The sequence below is a fragment of the Alligator mississippiensis genome, chromosome 2 (genome assembly GCF_030867095.1).
Source record: "Alligator mississippiensis isolate rAllMis1 chromosome 2, rAllMis1, whole genome shotgun sequence".
NCBI classification, from domain to species: Eukaryota; Metazoa; Chordata; order Crocodylia; family Alligatoridae; genus Alligator; species Alligator mississippiensis.
In genome coordinates, this window is record NC_081825.1 from 161267836 (window position 1) to 161277767 (window position 9932).

The window sequence follows — 9932 nt, forward strand, 5'->3', positions numbered from 1 at the left end:
AGCAAAATGACTGCTCTGATTGCCTACCCTTGGTCTAGACCTTAAATGCTGGAGGCTGCAAGGTAGGGAATCCCTGCTCATACTCAGTTTGCTCTCCCTTTTAGCATATACTTTCTGCCCCTCTGTGACGTGGGGAGGTGTGGGGGTTGTGTTATGAATGTTTCCAAGTCTAGGCCTGAATCTGCACAGGTTTCACATGCCCTTGGGTTTGTGGCTCTCCGTTTTCTTAGGCAGCAGAACCACCTAGATGTTGGGTGGGACCCTGCCTTGAGCAGTGTGACCTCCCCCCAGGAGCTTGTCGTTGTGGATCGCCAGCTAGAGGTGGTGCAAATGATGCGAGTTTTCTTGTCCCGTGCAGCATTCCCAGCCAATTCCAGGGTTTCAGTCATCAGGCTTTCCATCACTGAAGCATAATTGCCCTTGTAAAGCATACAGTGCACACGGCCTACAGGGAACTGCAGCCCTGCCTGGGAAGACCTAGGCTTGCAGACTATGCCTCCCTGCTTTCCACAGCCAGACATGATTTCACTCTTATGTGATGCTACCCCTCTGCAGAAACCTGGCAAGACAGACCTATGGTCTGACCCAGCAAATGGCAGTTCTTATGTTCTTATGGTCTTTCTGTGTTCCTTGCAGTAAAAGAATTGCTCTAGTCATGGGCGTTGCGGTGCACCCCCTGGAAAAAGGCACCACTTACACTCAGCGGCGCCTATGGGCAATCGCCGCTTGCCACCCCACTGCTGCCACCACCAGTGGCATCTGTGGGCAGTCCGCGATTCCTGCTGACTGCTGCTGCCGATGTTGACAGCAGCTGCAGGTGGTCGCCAACCCTTGGTCCGTGTTCGCCATCCTCCCCTGCTGCCAACAGTGCTGGTGGAGTCTTCAGGAGCTCTCCCACTTACTGCCACAGGCTCTTGCTGCTCTTGCCACCACACTCCTGCCACCGCCGTGCCCCCACAGCTACCGGGGGCACATGCCATTCATGGCTCTAGTACTTTTTGTTTTTCAGTCAAACAAGTGAAAGCCAAGAGCTAGCATTTCCCAAGGGTTGTGCTGAGTCTAAGAAGGTTGAAAGGTTGGACTCCACAATTCAGGAAGGACATGGAGAAGCTTGAGAGAGTCCAGAGGAGAGCCACGTGCATGATCAGAGGCCAAGAGAACAGGCCTTATGAAGGGAGGCTGAGAGCCATGGGACTCTTCATCCTGGAGAAGCACAGGCTCAGGGGTGACTTGGTGGCAGCCTATAAGTACATTAGGGGTATGCATCAGGATCTGGGAGAATGCCTGTTCAGCAAAGCGCCCCAAGGGATGACAAGGTCCAATGGTCACAAACTCCTACAAGACCATTTTAGGCTGGACATAAGGACAAAGTTCTTTACTGTATGAGCCCCCCAGGCCTGGAATAGACTCCCCCCAGACGTGGTGCAAGCACCTATTCTGAACACTTTTAAGAAACATTTGGATGCTTATCTTGCTGGGATCCTTTGACCCTAGCTGACTTCCTGCCCCTTGGGCAGGGGGCTGGGCCTGATGACCTTACGAGGTCTCTTCCAGCCCTAATGCCTATGAAATCTATGAAACCTGCTAATGATGTGGTTCTCAAACTTTCCTTGTGCTCTGTAGAGGAGGTATAGGGAACTTAACACCAGATCCTAGAGCAGAATACAGAACCAAGAGCCTAAATCCTTTACTAGATCTAGCCCTAGGTCTAGGTGCTTCTTCATATTTTTAGACACTTGAAAAACTACTAGAAATTTAACCAAGGTTGTGAAGCAGCTATACTTTCCATCCTCATGAAGAATTTCTGCTGGTAGCAAGTTTTGTTAAGCAGCAGAACATGAAAATGAAATATTTGAGCTATGCTTAAGAAGTACAAGCAGTCCCCAGCAACCATTTACTCCAAGAGCATTTTTGATTCTTTGGAATTTTTTTCATGCATCTTTGCATGATTTCAAGTCTTTACCTATTCCATGCCAAGTGGAAGAGATTCCATCAGGAGGCTTGCTTTATTATACCATAGGTTAAACCTATTTCCTTTAGATCTTGGAATTCACATTCACTGCAGGCCACCTGCACAGATTTCCAGAAAAGGGGTTTTCTTCATCTTGAAGATCTCCCATTACTGCTGGTCATTGCACAGCTGCAAAAGAGTTCTCTCCCAACACCAGTCTGCTGTATACTACATCCCCACCTTCATCCAGAACCAGGAGCAAGCCTCCCTTGGTCACTGCCAGAATATTTTAATTTTTCCAGTAGCTTGGCATATTAGGTAACAGCAGACAATGTAGGTCCAAAGTGCTACATAATAAAGCACCGATCTCATCTCCTTGACACTAGCCCTGCCTGCACAGCTTGCTTTGCAATTGCTTGTTCACGTGGGGAAGAGTTTTCAGGGAACGACTCACTTGGTAGTATGAAGCTATACACGTTATCACAAGCTGGTGCTAGTTGGCATTTGGCAAGTTAGGGAGAGGTGGCAGCATGAAAATGGTATTAAATCCTTCTCAGAAAAGTTTCTCAGCAATTGAGGATTTTGTGGCTGGCCCACAGACATCTAAATCAGAAGCTTCTATGCACCCACCTTCACATGGGGAAGGCCAGGCCACTAAAGGGCAATGGACTAGCAGACCCCCATCTTGCTGGCATAGTTCATTGAAAACTCTTGCCCTATATCAGGGTTAGGCAACGTTTTTTGGCTGGAGTGCCACAAAAAACACAATGTCTACCTTGGAAGGTGTCAGAGTGCCTACATGCCAGAGGCCAGAGCAGTTGTTTGCAGCCTCCCGGCTGCAGCCAGCCCACGGAGCCTGGTCTGCTTGCAGCCTCCCAGGCACCTGCTAGGAGCAGCCTGAGCTCTGTGGCTGGCAGCAGCTGCTTAGAGCCCAGACTGGCAGTGGTGTGCTGAGCAAAATGGCCTTGCGTGCCATGCTTGGCACGTGTGCCGGGGGTTGCTGACCCCTGCCCTATATGAATGCTCATATTTGTGACAGCTGAGTACAGTCTGCTTATTTGTCAATGGCTGCTGGGCCAGGCTGAATTTTGATATTGCTTTATGATCTCCTACTTTGATATAGTTTACTTACATCATTACGCTATTGATACCATCTGTTCATTCATCAGGCTTTCAAGTGCACAGCCTCCTTGTTTGTGCACAGCTGTCATGGTGCTATTTGCTCTATTTTGTGCCTCAAGCATATCCTTTTCATTAAGAGGGATCTAAACACTCCATTTGCCCCTGGAGTATTGGTTTATCTAATTGATTAGCTGGGTTTAAGCCTGTATAGGAGTATCCACACAGAGCATCTATCAGTTTATGTACATGTTTATTCCTGTATCAGATAAAAACAATGCTTCAATAAACATTTAAAAAAACTAGTATACCTCTGTTCAGACAAGCCCTAAGATAGCCAACAATGCTTCAGTAGGCAGACTTGTGTATTAATCAAAAAGGCACCATGTTATTCTACATCTAATTCAGGTACCCTAAGGGCTCCCCAGTGAAGAAGGAGCAAACTGCTCAGATACACAAGAATAAACAAAAATATTTCACACTGGCAATAGCAACAGCAGCTTCCCACATCCTACATGTTAATGACACATTCAAAGGGTATATTCCATGTTCCTGAAGGAATGGGTTTATAAAAACATTTTGAGAAACAATCCCTTTAGTGGGGAGAAAAATCCCTTTAAATTAGAAGGTTTACTGAGAAATAGGGAAAGTATTAAGTGTTAACTCAAATGAGTTTAAAAAGTGTTTGGATCTGTAAAGAAAGGGATTAGGCTTGATAATTGAACTTGTGTGGCCCCTGACCTCAAATATCCTCTCTCCAGCAGCAAATACCTAACTCCAAATCTCACCAAGCCACTCGGTCTTGCTACAGACCCAGATACCAGCTGTGCTCCCTCATCAACATACACCACATCGTTATTGGACCAAACAACGTGAATTATAACATCCAGGGTTCATGCACCTGCTCCTCTGCCAATGTCATAAATGCCATCACCTACTTACAATGCCCCTCTACAGTCTATGTTGGCTAGGTGGGGACATTCCTATATAAAAAAAATGAATGGATATCAGTTTGATATCAATTCCAGAAACACGCAAAAAGCACATGGCGAAATACTTTAACCTCCCTGGATATTCCATCACTGATCTCAGAGGAGCCATCCTTAAGCAATAAAACTTAAAAAAAAATTTGAACATAAATTACATAACAAGAAATCATCCATATATTGGATTGTGTTAAACATGGGCACTCACCGCCCATGAAGAAGTCCAACTACAAATATTCATGAATTGCCACTCCCATGCTTGCAGGATGTTTCCCCTGACCGTGACAATCAAGAAGACTGTGGTCCTAGGACAGGGTGTTCGCTAGTCATGATCTATCAGCCTTGACAACATATCTCTTGAGGCAGTGAACACATTCTGGAGCAGTCTCAGCTCTCCCTGCCTCCTGCCCTCGGGCTGCACTCTGTGGGACTGGCAGAGCCGATCAGAGTGCAGTGCTGGCTCTCCCCGCCTCCCCACACCAGGCTGCACTCCAACTGGCTCCGGCGCTGCGCTCTGATTTGGTTCGCTTTTGTTTTGTTGTGAGAGGCATTCATTGTTAAAGCACTGGAGATGTACAGGCAGTCCTCAACTTAGAACGTTTTGAGTTACAAAGTTTTGCACTTACAATGTTTATAAATTGATATCCTGTTTCAACTTTCTGATGTCAGTTTTGACTTTACAATGCTTTATACAATACGACGCCACGCCAATGTACAAGTTCTCTGCATTGCCCATCTACCTGGAGAATGTCTGTCCAAACTTCCTTGGAACACTTTCTTTAAGAAATCAGACAAGACTCCAGAAAAATCTGCAACCAAGACTCCTCAGAAGACTCTAGCCAAAAACCCTTCAAAAAGTCCTGCAAAGTCTCCTTAAAGAAGTCCTTCCAAATCAATATGATTGCTATTTACAATATAAATACTTCAATGTAGCTATATTACTCATCTATGATTGAGTGAGTACAAAATTCTGGTTTATTTTTGGTGAAAATAGGGTATCGGACCTTGGTTCAGGAACCAATCCCTCATTTATAACATTATTTCCTATGGGAAAATCTGTTCCAAGTTACAATGTTTTGACTTGAGACAGTTTTCAGGAACCAATTGTGTCGTAAATCTGAGGACTGTCTGTATTGATGGGTTTTGCATTGATTGTTGAGGCAGGGTTTTGTCCCATTTTCAGTCTTTTGATCAGAGGGGAGTTTACTTTTAATGATTAATTAGTCCAGGTTTGGGGATTTCTTGAAGGCCAGGAGTACACCGGTGTACCAGATACTCCCATGGAAACTACCTGGGTGAAATAGACAGGAACTACACACCAGAATGACCTCTCACAAAAAAATATAAAGGCCAGAGACAATCCTTGTTCAGAAAAGCTTGGGCAAGCCTGCAGCTTTTTATAGACATTATATTTTTCTAGGTTTAACCCAGACTACTGTAGCTGTCACTACCTATCTGATGGATCACATGGATGTCTGTAGTCAAAATTGGCTCTGCTCCAAATTAACTAAACCTAATTGAATGAGGATTAAAAACTAGTGCAGACTAGAGCAGTCTGAATTAGACAATTCAAACTGTATCAATTAACATATATATAAAAGTCCTTAGGAACTCAGAAGATAAGCACTGCAAATATTAAGCTCAGCAAGGGAAACTCAGGTGGGTTTTTTCAACACAACAGAGGTTATCAGGCAAAAAGTAACACCTTTACAAAGTCAAATGTGCCCAAAACACCTCATCCTAAGTATCAGTTGCAGGTCAATTGTACACATTACTGCTTCTGGAACAGCACTTTAGATAACTGTCAGTAGGATTGCAACAATGTAGCAGTGGTTAAACACATTTATTATTGCCTCCTAATTACTTCCAAGCACAAGCCCACAAACAAAGGCTGTGAATTGGGTCTGTTAAGGGTCTGCCAAGTATATAGACTGTGTATAGCCAGGGCCCTCTGCCATGATGGTTAATGATCATCTATGAACCCTTAACTTGAATCAAAATTTGATTTGAACTGTGTGATGCAAATCAGTTAACACAATTTAGAAAACAGTGAGCACATCTACAAATAGTAGGCGTGTGCGAAGCAGCAAGTATTTGATTTAGATTTGGCTGATTTGGAGGGACAGTGATTTGATTCGGTGATTCAAATCACTGTCCCAGTTCAATTCGGCCAATTCGAATTCAGGGATTTGGCGCTGATTCAGAGATTTGGCCATAGACTACAATGGGGAATGACTAAAAGACCTATAACTTTGTCATTTTTTTGCAGATTTGAATGAAAACAGCAGGGATGGTAGCCCCTTCTAAGGGCATGAAGTCTGCCAAGTTTCAAGGAGATAGGTGCAGGGGTTTCTGTGGAAGTGCCTCTCAAACTGTTGAAAGCAAAAATCATATCACTTGTACGTGTTAAGGCAGAGTGGGACAAGAACAGCAGGGATGGTAGCCCCTCATGCAGGCATGAGGCTTGCCAGGTTTCAGGTAGAGTGGTGCAGGGATTTCTGGGAAAATGTACCTCAAGGCTCTGAAAGAAAACAAAAAAAGCAAGTAGGTGTGCAGTGAGGGTGGCACTAAGTCCATCTGCACACGGAGCATGGGGAACCCCAGCAGCAGGAGGTTCACCTTCAGGAACACCAGCTGCTCCACCAAACCAGGATCCAAGGAGGTGCAGTGGGGTGTCACAACATCACCAGCAATGCTGAATACCCGCTTGCTTGTAACATTGGTCAGTGAACAGGACAGGTGTTCCTAGGCAACCATGGACAGATTCTGCCACACCTGGCTGCAGGTTGCCCAATAGGCCAAGGGGTCGTGGTGCAGCGGCTCCACGTCCTCAGCGAGATAGGTAGCCACCAAGGCCTCTGCGCTACCTGCTTGATGGTGGGGTCTGGTGCCTCTGCCCTGCCAGCTACTTCTGCTGCTATAGCTTTAAAGCTGATACTGCTGCAGGGCAGTTGAAATAGGCTATTAGACTACTGCTGCCCAAAATACTACTGTGCATTTGGGCAAATACCCGCCAAACAAGCCTGCTGTAAGAAACTTATGTCATATACTCTTCAGTGCTGTAGCACCAGATCTAACAAAAGACTTAGCTACCTAACGTGGGGTATTATGGTACCTACTTTAGGTACCCAGTACCCAGAGTGGAATCCAGAACCCTGTGATAGGCACTTGAGCTCTGTGTACAGTGGACAGACAGAGTTAGATCAGGATGGGATCCAAGAGTCAGCATAGGGATAGGGAGCTGCCTAAAGTCAGCATGCACAACATACATCTGCCTAGGACAGTGATTCTCAACCATTCTTTGGACTCAAGGCACCTTTATTGGATTCAAAGCATCCTTCCATAACTTTTGTGAATTATATGGTAGTGGCATCCCATTTCAAAAACTAATTTATATATTACAGTACTTACCTCCTTACACAGGGGCTGAGCAGTGGGGATTGGGGAATTGTCCAGTTATGGATAAGCTTGTCTGCTTAGTTTATCTGCTTATCTCCTCACACCTAGCAGCACCCTTCAAAGGATCTGGCATCACCCTAGAGTACTCTGACACCTTGGTTGACAATTACAGGCTTACGACTAGCCAACAGGGAAAACTTAGGAGAGGTGAAAACTGTTATTTTCCAAGCCTGTAAGGGTACTTTACTAAGGGTTTCAGGAAGGGTACTTTGGATCTCCTAGGGCTCCTACAGACATGTGGGGAGCCTGCTCTGATGCACTGGAAATCCAGCATGTGGGAGCAGATTCAATTAATTGAGTCTGCTGGAGCACGGAAATTGACTTGCTCCAGCAGCCTTCCGCGTCACGTGTGTCAGAATTCCTGTGTGTCCCCACACTGAAAAAATGGCAGCAGGGCACTTTGAAATAAAACACGTTCAAGGAGCTTTAGTTCAAAGCACCCCACTTTCATTTTTTTTAGTGTGGGGACGCTGATACACATGACATGCAGGCACTTTTAATTCGTGCGGCTCACTAACTAAAGTGCCTGGCACCTTGTTCTAGAGCACATATAAAAATGCCCTTAGGATCCATAGCTCTGAAGCTTCTCCCAAGGATAGGCTCCTAGGCCCCTTCTTGTCAAGAACTAAGCAGGGCTCCTCCTTTTCTTTTAAAGTGTGGTGGGTGGCGGAGGTGGTGCCATTGCTCTCTTATATTTTAGTAATTAGAGCAGTCTCCTGAGAAGCTAGGCTCAGTTCCAGGAATTTTTCTGTATATTACATTAAACAGTTATTAAATAAAATACACAAACAGCTCTGGCAGCAGAACCAAAGCTTCCCTCTCCTAGCTGAATGCCCTACCAGGTAGGTGAGAAACTCTTAATTCCTCTTTTGCTCTCTTTCCAGTCCAATGCATTACATATTTTCTGCAGAGGGGCATAGGTAGAGTTTGAAATCTGGTGATAAGAACCCTCCCCTGGGTCAGCAAAGATATGGTGTGGACACTGCAGGCAGAGGAAAGGCTTCCATTTCTTGGCTGGTAGCTCTAACAATCAGGATTTTATATAAAACAATACCAGTGGCAGTACCTCTTCTTTAGGCTTTGTTTTGAAGACAGGAGCCAGCCCTAGAATATGAGAGGAGCTCTGTGCTCTGAGCATGCCGACAGCATTGATCCCCTTGGGGGAGCTCCTCAGTGAGGTCAAGACCAGGGCAGTTCTGGGCATGAAAAGAAGTACCTGGGGAACTTCAAAGTAAAAAAGGATCCTCATCTGCCTTGAGAGTTAAATGGCACCAGATTTTTAGGATTGCAATTTCATGTAGGTACCTAATTTCTATCCAAGTCCTATATTAAGGATCCAAAAATTTTTTTGGACCTGGCCCTTTAATTGTAGTTACCGTTCACAAGTCACTTCACCTCTGTTTATGCACTTAGATCAGCTAGTCTGGACAGTGAACAGAAATATGGTCTCTTGTCTTCATCTACATATAAGCAATTAAAACATTGTTTGATATTGCAGCATAGATAGAACCAAAGTATATATTAACTCTGTTCCTGTATTGAGGTACTGCTTGGCAAAAACCAAAACTTAGCATGACTTTGCCTGCCTACCCCACTAAAGCAGATTTTAAATGTCTTGGATGATGTAGTAGAAGACGATCCTGTTTTAATTGGCTTTCTTGAGAGGATTTTTGCAGTGTAGATAGGACCATTGTCAATCAACAGAGTTTTGCATTAGTTAAATATTACTGCTGATGGCTAAATTTGAGTTAAGGAAAATAATCTGCTTCCTGGTGGCACTGTTATATTGCATGATGCTATAAAGATCATAAAATCATAGAAAAGTAGGGCTGAAAGAGACCTCAGAAAGTCACCTAGTCCAACCCCCTGCTCAAGGCAGGGTCATTCCTGGCTAACAATCCCAGACAAGTTTTTGTTTATACAATCATAGAAAAAATATTTGGGGTTAACTTATACAACACATTAGCTACAAACAGAAAAATCTGGTGTGGCTTTGTGCTGTGTCCTGATAAGCAGAAATACATGAACTCCCCTTTATTCATGATCAGATGTACATTATATGTTCTTATATTTCCTGTTTGTAGCATCCTGATGATGGACTAGAATAATTCTTTTTTTTTTATCCTTCTTTAGTCCAGTTTTGGAAGGATGTTTTGTCTACTGTGAGGGAGGACCAACACCAGATGTGATCTGTGTTCGTCATATCATCTACCAAATTGTAAGTCCTTACATTCCCACACGACCTCGCCATCCTCAGCAGAAGATCTTCCTCTTCGTTTCTTTTCCTCTGCTTGATCTTGATCCTTAATGTTTATCCTTTATGTTTATCTCCTTAATATTTCCCCTTAGTTGGCATCTTGAGACCCAATTATTATTTGTATGTGAACTCTATTTCATATAGAAACTGATGGGTGAGT

The 9932-nt window shown here is 44.4% G+C and overlaps 1 pseudogene; it reads right to left on the reverse strand.

The window, feature by feature from the left end:
* Positions 1–192: 192 nt before the first annotated feature.
* Positions 193–536, reverse strand: LOC109283323 (histone H2A type 2-B-like; annotated as a pseudogene).
* Positions 537–9932: the final 9396 nt, after the last annotated feature.